The sequence below is a fragment of the Prionailurus bengalensis genome, chromosome D2, assembly GCF_016509475.1.
Source record: "Prionailurus bengalensis isolate Pbe53 chromosome D2, Fcat_Pben_1.1_paternal_pri, whole genome shotgun sequence".
Taxonomy (NCBI): domain Eukaryota; kingdom Metazoa; phylum Chordata; class Mammalia; order Carnivora; family Felidae; genus Prionailurus; species Prionailurus bengalensis.
In genome coordinates, this window is record NC_057351.1 from 36,270,023 (window position 1) to 36,283,190 (window position 13,168).

At 40.6% G+C, this 13,168-nt stretch overlaps 1 protein-coding gene across 1 annotated transcript in view; it reads left to right on the forward strand.

Moving 5' to 3' along the window:
• LRMDA (leucine rich melanocyte differentiation associated) overlaps positions 1 to 13,168 on the forward strand; it is a 1,032,219-nt gene that overhangs the window by 892,401 nt on the left and 126,650 nt on the right. The gene's annotated exons all lie outside the window — the stretch shown is intronic.

Here is a 13,168-nt window from a genome sequence, read left to right on the forward strand (position 1 = left end):
CAATTGTAAGATTTAAGCTTGGATTTTTTTGCTCATACCAAAGACCTTTATTCTGCCAAGCCTCTGCTGATTGGGCCAGAAAGAATGCATTTGATTATATAGACTCAACTTATTGGGAACAGAGCCTTTGTGCTTTGAAATGCTTTTCATTCAAATTACATTCAGACATTCAATCAACATTGATTATGATATGGATTGGCAATGGGGAGTGCCTTGGGTTTTTGGTCTGACTTGAAAGTTTGCTCAGCTCCACACTAGATAACTGCACCTGGGAAGCCAGCTGAGATTCCTTAACCTTAAACTTGAGTTTCCCATACGGGGAAGGTTTCTCTGGGGGAGGCCTGGGTTTTCTTATTCCCATCGGAGTCAGTATTCCAAGATCATTTCTTTACTTGAAGATTTTGGGTCATCAGGACCTCTAAATTTAATCAATCTCTGAGAGCCAAGGAGTATGTGTATACATTTGTGCTTGTTTTAAATGTAGTAAATTTTTGATTTTGCACCTGAAAAGCTAGGAGAATCCATCTTAACTCAGATTCTAAGTCAAGAATTTGATATCATGGATGGAATCGAGCACTGGGTGAGGATTTGGGAAGCTCTATGTGACTTAGGGAATGTCTGCTTTCTCATCAGCAGAATTAAATTATAATAATAAGTGGCCCTGATGTTCAATTCAAAATATAGGTGATTTGAAAATACTAAGAAGCAATATAAAATTCTTCTTATTATTATTATTGACAAGTCACTGTTTATATGTGTGTCTTGGGAACGCTTGCCTGCAGCTAGACCTCTATCTCTAGAAAAGTCCTGACACGACCAGTGTTCCAACCAGTTGGTTGTTCCAACCAGTTGGTTCTTGGCAGACTTCACAAACATCCTCAAGCTTTTGCTTTGACTTGCAGGTTGTCTTCCCACCCTTCCAGATTCCAGCCCGGAAATGAGGCTGGACTTCCTGTAAGAGGAGCAGTATTGCAAGGACTTCCTCATTCCAAGTTGATAAAATAGCTTGAAATAGCTCCATTCTCTTTATCCAGTTGAGTGTTATCAGCTGCTGTCTGTGCACAGGTGACTCTCACATGTAGATTTTCAGCCTTGATAGCTTTCTTGAAATTTACCATGTCCAAATACATGGTCACCTTGGATGATAGTATCCTAGAATATCAAGGGCAATATGTTCTCTTTTCCCCACTGAGACAGCAGCAACTTGCCTCTTCTCCCCTGTTCTCTCTTTCTCTTAACTACTCCTCTAATTCCAGTCCCTTGAGTTCAGAACCTTGAGATCTTTTATGTCCCCCCTGTCTCTTAGCACCCACATAGAACTCATTGGCACATCCCATATGCTGTTAATTCTACCACCATACCCATTCTCAGCATACCCATTGCTCCTTTTTATTTGAGTCTAATTTATTTTCCTCCTATCTTAGCCTTTTTGATGGTTTCTTTACCTTTGGTCTCCCCACCAATCCCTTCTGCCCTATGCCAGTATGGCATGCAACTTCTAAGATGGCACTCATGATACCTATTTCCCAGTATTCACACCCTTGTGAAATCCTCTCCCCTTGTGTCTGGACAGGACCTGTGGCTTATTTGTAACAAGTAGATAATGGAAAAGTTGATAGGATGTCACTTCCATGACTTGGCTGCATGAGATCATGATTTCTACCTTCCCAGAGATTCTCTTCTTGCCTGCCTTGATGAGGCAAGATGCCACATGGAAAGCAACTAAGGGTGATCTCTGCCCCACAATGAGAAACTGGGCCCTCCATTCACAAGGAACTAAATCCTGCCAACAACCATGTGAGTTCAGAAGCTTCCCTTGTTGAGCCTCACATGAAACCCCAGCCCTGGCCAATAACTTGATAGCAGCTCTGTGAGTTACCTGAAGCAGAGAAGAGAACCCTGTAAAACCATACCCAGATTCTTGATCCACATAAACTATGATACAGTAAATATTTGTTACACAGTAATAACTAATATGCTAGCATGGTCAGATTACTACCTGACAATGTCAATTATTTGCTCCAAACTACTACGTGCCTTCAATTCTCTGAATTTTTTTGGAGTGGGGTGGAGGCGGGGGCTTCCTGGGTGGCTCAGTTGTTTAAGGGTCCAACTCTTGGTTTTGGCTCAGGTCATGATCTGAGTTTATGGGTTTGAACCCCTCATTGGGCTCCATTGCTGGCAGCATGGAGCCTTCTTGGGATTCTCTCTCTTCCTCTCTCTCTCTCTCTGCCCCTCCTCTGCTCACTCTCAGTCCCTCTCTCTCATAAAATAAATAAAATAAAATAAAATAAAATAAAATAAAATAAAATAAAATACTCTCTGTATTTGGTTTTGAGTCACCTACCCAAGCTGGTTTCTGGCTGTCCCTCCTAAGCACCATCAACTTTGTACTGTACATCATTCTGACTTTCCTCCCTTTACCCTTTGCTGACATTGTTGCCATTTCCAAGGTTCTCTTTATGACTAAATCCTATATTTTTTAAAGGGACCCACTTAAATGCCACCTCGTTCATAAAAGCTTTTGTGATCCTTGCAACTATATAGATCTCTGAGCTGCCATGTTCTGTACCTTAGGTCCCTTTTCATTTTTTGCCTCCTACAGGTGTTGAGGGCTTTGTCTTAGACTACCAGTAGATTGCAGATTTTATGAAGAAGGAGTCTGCTCCTGATTCATCTTTGCATGTCCTCAGAGCTCCCAATATAATACATTATGAATGGTATGTTCTCAAGGGAGAATTATTCATTCATGAAAAGCAAGTTGGTTTGCCCACAACATAGGCAAAGTAGAAGTAGTTTGTGAAATTATTAGTTTATTTACTTGCCTACCCTTTCATTCCCTGCCACATTCCGGGCATTGTCCTAGGGACTGGGGACAAGACTGAACTCAGGGCTGCTGTGATTAGAAGTGGGTCCTGTGCTGGGGGCTAATGTTCTGTGGTTGTCATTTTGAGACTCTTAATAATTTTACATTGGATCTGTATTTTGTGGGTGAAATCTAGTAGGTCTATGGAGTACATGCTGGAGGCTCAAAAAATTTTTTTATGTCTCCCCACTTCCCTGGAACTGATTCTCAACCATCCTTTCTCCTTATCCTCTGACCCCAGCAGAGGTCTGGGCACAAACACAGGGACAGGCAAGGCTGCATGCCAAGTCACAGGGTTAGGGCTCTGGGCACCTGTGAGGGGCTGTACTTATCCCATAGTTGGAAGATGATATTAAATGGCAAATAAAAGACTGTGACCAATTGAGAGAGAGAGACCACAGCTTTTTTCTAGGTTGTTGAACAAAGGGCCCACATTTTTATTTGTACTGGACCTTGCAAATTATGTGGCTTGTCCTCCTTGGGAGTTTAGTGAATAAACAGGCAGACAGGGGTCCATTGCCAGTAGGGGGTGACAACAAACAATGGGCAATAAAAAAGATGCCTTCAGAGTATAATTGGTGCTATGACAAGAATAAAATAAGGTGACATGCTGGTAAGTACCTGAGTGTGGTGTGGGAGCATATTTTACCTTAAAGGAGACAATTAGGGAGTCTTCTCTGAAAAGGTGGCTTTGATCTGACATCTGAAAAGGGTAGGCCACATGAGGACTATGGGGCAGTTTCCAAGCAGAGGAAGGTATTAGGTCAAAATCGTTGGGGCTGGAGGAAGTTTGGAATGGTCAAAGGCTCAGCACAAAAGCCAATGCAGGAGGAGCCTAATAACCACAGGGGCAGGGAGACTTGGGGTGAGTTTACAAAGGTTCGACACCGCCAGACCCTTCAGTGCCTTGCTGGCCATGGTGAGAGGACAGGTTGCCTCTGAGCCTGCAAAGGTCTGAGGTTTACAGGTAGTCAGCTATCCCTGCAGTTTTACCTCAGTTTAATTCCTTCCTTTGTATCAATATAGTTACTTCACATTCTTTAAAATGGAGCTATTTTGCACTAAGATATGTAACTTAGAAAGGATGTAAATAATCATGTGTGGGCCAAGGAATTTGGAGTTCCTAGAGAAACTTTGCAAATGGGACTTTTCAGTTTTCCTTCCCCACAGGTCCTCAAGGGCTATCAAATTTGTTCCCAAGGCCACAAACTCGTGGCCCCAAATCTGGGACCAGAAACTCTTTATTTGCTCCACATGTTGTTCTTAATCAACTCGAGTGCACCCCAAAGGATTCTGTGGTCCTGAGATAGCTCTGTCCTCATTTGTCCTGTTCTGTCCTTCTTGTTCCTCTTCCCTTCATGCCTGAACCCATTTGTTCTGTACTGGTTCTCATTACAAAACAATACCCTGTAGTATAGTGCAGACCTAAAAGTGCTGACATGTAGCAGGAACACTGTGCCAAATATGCAGAAGAATCAGAGTCCCTGAGATATTTCCTCCCCATCCTCTGTGCCAGCCTCTTATCTCCATTGATTTGGGAAATCAGAGGTGGGGAAAGGCAGGTAAAAGAGCCAAGAGGGGCATGAGTGGTAGTTCCTGTGACTTGCGCCCACCTGTGTGCTGTCCCCATCGTGTGGGCTGCACATAAATGACAATCCAGGAGGCCCTGTAGGGCCAGTAGCCCATCCCTTGCTCTCTGCTTAAAGGTTGTTTCTTTAAAGATTCAGAGCTTTGACTGAGAAGGAAATTAAGTAATTTTGTTATTTTTTCCTAATAATGCTAAAATTATTAATCTTCAAAGATAAGTACTGCTCAGTACATAATGAGTTAGAGTTGTTGATAATTATAATTTTGAAGAGTTGGAGCTTGCTGTCAGCCAAGTAATTAAAGGGGTGGGTCCTGGGTTCTATTTTGTTCCCAATGTAAGTGCTTCTGGTAAGAACTCTTCTATGTGTGTCAAAAAATGCCTTTGTTCTAGGCCTGTGCTGCAGTGAAAGGGTTAATTAAATCAAGTGAAGTAGCCCAGTGGGTTGTGAAGAGTTCTCTTGTCCTCATTTTGCCCTGCCTTCAGAGTTTTCCTTAAGATATTCCCATTGTTTTGGAAAAGCTAGACATCCTGATGCAACCCCAGTCTGCACTGAGAGACTAGGCCAGGGGATTTGAGTCACTCTGAGCCCATAGAAGAGTCCCCACTTCTGCAACTGCCCTCCTCACCCATTGCCCCTCAGCCACCATTTTTTAAAAAAACTTCTTGCATATACTAGCACCAGACTGAAAAAAAAAATGAACAAAAAGAAAAGAGGAGGAGAAAATGGAAAACTAATGATTCAAGAAATCACATAGCACGAGATAATTCTATTTTGAAATCACAGCAGTGGCGCCCAGAGGCGGACGCTCCCCAAATTACTAGTGAAAACCCTTGATGGATCCAGTTGTAAGAAAGCCCAGGGCACATTTTTATTATTATTATGAGTGCCTCACATTCCCCGAAAGAAGCATTTAGCAGCTATTTTTAAATGTCTGTATGTGAGCAGACTAAAAAGAAAATAAAAGATCCCTAAAAATCTCCGATCCTAAATGTGCTTATTTGATTGCTGGCTTTTACTTAGAATAAAGGGCAAGTTTTCACGATGGCATTTGAGGCCCTCTGAGCCTTCTGCAACTTCAATCTCCCCTTTCCTTTAGCACGCTCTGCTGTGGCCACAGGGGTCTCCTTGCTGTACAAGAGTAGCCGGGAACACACTCCCTGCTCTGCTAGTGTACTTGGCTCCATTCTGGGATTATGTCCCTCCTTGGATATCTGAGTGGCTTATTCCCTCCCTTCCATCAGCTGTTTCCTGCCATCTCCTTCTCATAGAGACTTTCCCCTGCCATTCCATATGAAACCAAAACTTTCTACTTTGCACATGGTAAAAAGAACTTTGTAGGTGTGATTAAATTAAGTGTCTTGAGAGAGGGAGATTATTCCGGATTATCCTTGTGGGCGCATTGTGGTCACAAAGGTCCTTACAAAAGGGAGGCAGCAGGATCACAAACAGCATCACAGAGGTTGAATGATATGCTCTGAAGATAGAAGGAAGAGGCCGTAAGCCAAGAAATGCAGGCAACTTCTAGAAGCTGGAAAAGACAAGGCAGCAATTCTCCCTTAGTCCCACCAGAAGTAACCTGCCCTGCTGGCACCCTGAATTCATCCAGTGAGAGCCATTTTGTACTTTGGACTTTTAGAACTGAAGGTAATAAATCTGTGTTGCTTTAACTTTCTGAGTTTGTGTTAATTTGTTACAGCAGCAACAGGAAATAGGGTCTAGACCCATAGGCCTTCAAACAGTATGACAAGCTTCAACTCTTGGTGGCTACAAATCTTCTAGTATCTTTTTTTCAGTTTTCTTTAAGGCTCAAAGGGAGGAGAAATCCTCTAGTATAAGCACAATGGTCTCCTTTGGTAGTTGAGGCCACTTTTGTCACTTAGGGGAACAAAAGTTGCATTGTGGGGTGGTATGGTGCCCAGGTATGTTTCAAGATAGTTCACTTGAGGGTGAAGGAGATGATGAGTAGCTGTTACCCCTTCCAGGAACAGTGGGATGCTGCTCTTACATCCATTTCAAAAACATGGACTTGTCATCATATGAAGCCAAGTGGATAATTCTCTTCAGTTTAAGGATGTTATTGGCTGGTAACTTTTGAAAACAATGTTTTTAATGGTCATTCAAAAGAGTGAACTTTGAAAGTCAGAGCTCACAGCTGATGGGAAGGGTTTATAATTGTACCTGGTAAGAACTGGATCCAAACAGTGCTGGAAAAGCAGAGAGGAAGGTCACACAGTGGCTTGTTCCTATTCATTCACTCATTCATTCATTCAGTCCAATTTTAATTTGAGGGAATGAAAACATTAAAAAGAATTATCCAAATAATATCTCCAGCTCCTTGTGTTCTCTCTTCCCTTCCCCATCTCTAACTTTTTTTTTTCTGTCTCTCACTTTCCCCTGACCCTCCACCTCCTGAAGTGCCTTGTATTTGCAGGACATAACTTGAAATTCTTCCAGCTTTATTTGCCAATGATGATAACTTTGTTAGGCAATCAGAAAATCAAAAAAAAAAAAAAAAAAAAACAAAACCTCTCTACCCCAAGTGACTTTTCTTTGACCAAATAAGAGAAACAACAGGAAGAATTGGTGACCTCATTTACATCTACATATGTTACATATTTAAAAACTAGAGAAGTGCTGAGCAGATAGGTCTGGGAAATATGGATGCCATTCTGGAAAGGGCACTGTGCATAGTTCACACATCCTGCAGTATTAACTTGGCATGTGGGAAGGGAACATACTGGTGTTTACATCGTGATGCTCTCTTTTACTGCTTGTTCTGTGATGGGAAGGGGGTGAAGGTTTAAGCGGCATCTTCACTGGATCCCACCATGACCTTCAAACACTTAACATATCAAAGGGAGAGAGGTGTGAATATTGTAAAAGCAATTTTGGTTAACTTTTCTGTTTTCTTATATTTTAAGTACTGGCATAGACATGTTTGGGATGGGGACTCATTTAATTTTTATTGAAAAAATGAGAATGAGGTATATAGCCAGTTAGAGATATTTGTGGAACATCTTATGTTCTAAAGAGTAATGTTCCAGCCTCTTATGGTCTTTTGGTTACATAGGTTTGTTTTACCCTTTGAAATGTTAAAGGTGATAGCAATGGTTCTTCTCATCCTGCTATGTTTCCGTGGTTGTCTTGGGAGTGGAGAAATCCATTACATCTCTTTTCCATTGATCCAGGTTGATCCGGGTTGGATTGTCAGGTAGCCTTTCAACCATCATGACCCTAAGTTTGTCGCTTCTAAAAGAGATACATACTTGGTTCAGGAGGGGTCTTCCCTGGGGGCAGATTTGTGAGACAAAAAGTGAAACCATTATTATGGGGTCTGTTAGAACATGCTCAAGAATCCCTCGTGATTCTTTGATTTTACCTACTTTTAAGGTACAAAATCTTTAAAGTTTAAAAAGCTCTGGAAAGCTGAAAGAACTTTTTAAGATTTCAGTATAGTAGAGCTACAAACCACTTAGTCATCCTCCCTCTTCACCATCTACCCATCCATGAATACTTTGACCCTTCTTTCCACCCCAAAACGGTTACTTAGTGCCTATAAATAAGAGTCAATCCATGCCTCAAAAAATCTCATATGCTAATTGAAGGACCAGAATGCATGGCTGTAGAGCAGGTACTACTGTAGACATGTGGCAGGTGGAGGATATATGGAAGAGAGAGTGTGCAGCTTGGCCTGGGCTCTACCATGGAGTATGGAGGAGGGCAGGAAAAGATCCTTGGGGTTGCTGGTGGGTCCTAGCAAAGAGTAGTTATTTGCCATGTGCTAAGGTGTGGTAAGACTCAGTGTTATCCTCATTCTGTTGGCTCTTAAACTTATAATCGCTGTTTCTCCATTTATTCTCTCATTCTGTCAACATTTTAGAGCTAACATGCTCAGAGGATTTGGATGCACACCCTCTACACACAAAGGAGCTTGACAGAATAATGTGTGAATGAATGTGCTAGAAGTTATTGGATCTAGGGTTTATCCCACACAAGAATAACTCATAAGTATTCCTTAACCTGGAGATTTAGTTAAATATAACCAACCTTATCTCATTGTCTTATGTAACTGACAACAGTACTGTACTAGATTTTATTATTATTATTATTTTTGTGGTTGGCTAAAACAAGACAGCTTAAGAGATATACACAAGATCCCACAGGTAGAAGGTGACCAAGTAATAGTGAAAAACATCTGTCTATCTTTATATCCTGGGTTGTTTCTATAGCCTTACTCTGGCTCGCTTATAAATAGCTGAACTCAACAAATGACTTCATAATTGCCTAGAGCAGGCTTTCCAATGAATGGCACTCACATGATATCCTGCAAGGAGATCTATATTTGTTTTGAATTAAAATATGATAGAGCATCCCTATTAAGAAAGGCAATATATTAAATATAGAATTTTATACAATCAGAGCTGAACTGTAGATAGAAATTGTTTCATCACCTTCTACAACATTATAGATGATCAGGAACAAAGTTTCAAAATCATAGCAAGTATGCAGATTTCCTTCCTTCTACCAGTGTTATCTCAACTAACACACTGATTTTCAAAAATTTTTATTTTATTTTATTGGGATAAGAACATTTAGCATGATGCAGTGCCTGATTGGCTCAGTTGATAGAGCACGTGACTCTTGATCTCAAGGTCATGAGTTCAAGCCCACTTTGGGTATAGAGCCTACTTGAGAAAAAAAAAGAACATTTAGCAGATCAGCCCACTTAATAAATTTTTAAGTGTGCAATCATTATTAACTACAGGCACAATGTTGTGCAGCAGATCTCTAGAACTTATTCAACCTACTTAACTGAAACTTAATAACCATTGATTAGCAACTCCCCTTTGCTTTTTTATTTTGCCCAGCACCTGTAAAGATCATAATCCCAAGAGAGCAGAATGCAGAGAAGCTGGGTTTGAGGAGAGTCTGGGCTTGAGAAGGGTTTGGAGCATAGAATGCAATTTTTCATTCTGTGGTCAAATGTGGGGATAAGAACATCAGTGCAGAACCACTGCAATGTCTTCAATCAGTGGTTAACAGTTACACGCTGTGACAGCATTGGATACTAGCTGCATTGGGTGGACACTTGGTAGAACTAAGGACAGGACCTTTAAATGGTAACCCAATTGTTTAAAACACTTGCCTTTGGCCAGTTCTGCTTTCAAGTCATAATTCTGACCATGATGAAGTTTATTTAAAGGTGTAGTTCTCACTGATTGTGATCCAGACATCTAAAAGGAAATGTTCTCTGGATGTGGTACTAGAAATAGAAATTATTCCTGTTAACAGTTACCCAAAAGACAAACTTGGACCTTCAGACAACAGAGTAGGAACTACCTGTTCATATTGATGTAATTTTGACTAAATAAGAGCTAGAACATTTGAGCATCAGTCTGCCAGTGTCTTGCCTTCTCTTTAAAGCCTCTGAAGTTTGGCTATCTTGTTTTTCTCTTTGTTTTTCTACTGGGTTCTTTCTCTCCAAAGGCCCTAGGATTCCCACTACATTGTTCAGTTCTACTCACCATTTCTACCATTGGATGTCCCCTTTCTTCCTCATTCCCTTTCAGAAGTCATTCCCCTCTCTACCACATTCCTCTCCTCGTTTTCATACTCCCCTAGTATAGCCATCACATTATAGACATGAACTGATGACTCCAGAACCCTGCATTTATTTCCCTCTCTTCTGGTGCTCAGCATTTAGCCTTTAGTAGGGGGCTCAGGAATATATTAGGAATGAATCAATGTTGGAAGCCAACAAAAAGAAAGAATATTTGTATCTAGTTACTGCCATCTAGAGACACTGAGGAGATCCCATGTTCATGGTCTAGTTTTATTCAGTGTGCCACATTGTGTCAGTTGTCCAAGTTAATTTTAGGTAAACATTCATACACATGCACAGACGGATGAACATTTTCTAAGTGGTTTAATATTCTTTTCCTTTGAAATTTTTGGTGGTTTTATTTTTTTCTGCAACAAGAATATTTTATCTTATAGCTATAAATTATTGACATACTTTAAAATTATATTTTCTATTCTAAAAATGTTTACTTTATAAAATTTAGAAAATTAATAGTATTGGGAGAAAAATTACCCATACTTTTAACACCCCAGAAGAATTCACTGTTAACATGTTAACTTTATTTACTTCTACTATTTTTTTTTTCTTGGTGCATGCATTTTGGTATGGAGCTGTGATCATGCTGCAAATGCACATTTTCATTTTGCCTTTTCAATAAACAGTAATATGAGTGTTTTTGTGTTATGTAATATCCATAAATTTCACCTTTAGTGATTGAATACTAGTTCGTCTATTTGAATATTAATACCATTGCATAATTCAACTTGGCATTTCCCAATATATAGCACCAACACTAAAATGAAAACTTTTTAAGTGCTCACTATGTGCTAGGTATAGCATAAGGAATACACTGGTAAACAAATGAACTTGACTTCTGTCATTACAGAGGATAGAATCTGCAGAAAGGATTTACATTAACAACTCAGTGTGGCAAGGGCTTTATATTAGACATACAGACTCATGAGAGTGTTTGAAGGAACATAGAATCTAGTTTTAGGAAAGGATTAGGGAGAGTTTTCTGGAGGAGGTGACCTTGTAACTGAGACCTGACAAATGTATTGCAAGTAATTAGGGAGAAATGTGGAAAGAATGTTCAAGGTAGAGGGAACAGCATATATGATGGCTCAGAGGACAGACCACATGGTCTGTTGAAGGAACTGAACTTTAGTTTGGCCAGAGAATGTCGGGGAGGATATATAGAGAAGAGAATAAGCAGGCAGGTAAGGGAGCTGGTGGCAGATGTGAGTAGGGGTAAGATCATCAAGAACTTTGTATGCCAATTTAAAGAATGGAGACTTTGTCTTAAATACTTAGAAAAATCACTGAAGAGTTTTCAACTGAGGAACTAAAAAATCAGATTGGCTTATTAAAAAGATCATTATGGCTGTAGTCCACCGACAGAGACAGGGAGACCATTTAGGCATTGGAGCAAGTAATTCATGTGAGAGGTATTGGTCACTTACCTGATTTTGCCTTGTTCATAATTGTGATAACCCTGAGATTAAATTTTCATGCATAGCATGATCTTGCTGTTCTTGTTATTATTTCATTAGAAAAGATTGAAAGGGGGTATCTGGGTGGCTTAGTCAGTAAAGTATCCAACTCTTGGTTTTGGCTCAGGTCATGATCTCACAGTTGGTGAGTTCAAGCCCCACATTGGGCTCTGTGCTGTCAGCGAGGAGCCTGATGGGATTCTCAATCAATCTCTCTCTCTCTCTCTCTCTCTCTCTCTCTCTCTCTCTCTCTCTCTCATATAAATAAATAAACTTAAAAAAAGAAAAGACTGAAACGAAAATGCCACCTGATCATAGTAGTACAACATGCCAGGACCACTTGAAGTCTAAGGTTGCTCTCATGCCCACCTACCAAGTCATTTCAGTAGCACATGGTGGAGATAGGCAAGGAGTACTTTCTTGAGGATGGCATTCCACAGTCGATGTGGTTCACACCAGATTTTGTCCCAATTTATGTATCCCCCAAAGCTGCGTTATTTGCCAGAAACTCAACTGCTCTGCTGTACCCAGTGGCACAGCTGTGTGTGTGATTTAAAAAAATATATAACATAATTAGGATAATTATACACATTTTACAGCTATGTTTCATAGACTCCCTGGGTTGAATGTGTTTGCCTAAGGTCAACAACATCATTTCCCTAAAGGAGCATTCCATTCTGCTTCAGATAAATCCTTTGCTATTTTTAAAGTGCTTCAGGGTATAAGATTCCACTTTTCTGGCCAAAATTCTATTTATGGCCTAGTGCAGGCCATTGTGGGATCTCCAAGCACATTCATGATAATGTTGCTGATCTTCATTTTCCAGGAACAGAGAGTGGAGGCAGAGAGAAGTAAAATGTGAGGGTGTCAAAAACAGGCAATGGAGCCACAATCCTGGTAGAGTGCATGGTCCCCAGAACTCAGCACGAGGCTCTGTTGGGATGGGCCACTTTGGAGGCATAGCAAATGTAACCAGGCCAGAGCTCCACCAGAATGCAAGAGTGGAGACAGTGATGGAAAGCAGATGGAGGCTCTGGCCTTCACTTAGTGAGAAACCCACCGAGAGACTGGAGAATATTTGCAAAATCTTAGCGCAAGCACCCTTGTGGTGCCTCTTCGTGCATTTACAAGTTGTTGGCCTCTATTTGCCAATGGTTTAGTTTTGTTTTGATGAGAACAAATTATTCTTTGAGTTTCTCTTGAAATTTTTAACATTTCCAAAATTTTGTTTGACTTACCAACTGGAGGCCTGGAAGTAAAAATCTGACATGAGAACATGGGAAAAATAAGTGAAATGTTGCTTTATTTTGGAGTAGAGGTTGAGTGAAATGCTTATGGCCATCTAGCTTGTGATTTGCTCCCCAAGTTGTATAATCCTTGGCTTGACACAGATCTTGGGGTATCATTTTTATCTTTCTGCTTCCAGGAGGAAATGTTCCTCTTTGTCTGAAATGTACATCAGGAAGGTGGTGGTCCCTTCTGGTACAAGGGTTCAGGAAGGAAAACTCACACCCCATTTGTTCTTTTACTTGTGTTTATAGGGTTAATCAGTCAGCCTGCATGTCATGGATTTTTGGAACATATTCAGTTTGGACTGGTTGTGATGTTGAGGAAAGCTTCATAGAGGGCTTGACACATG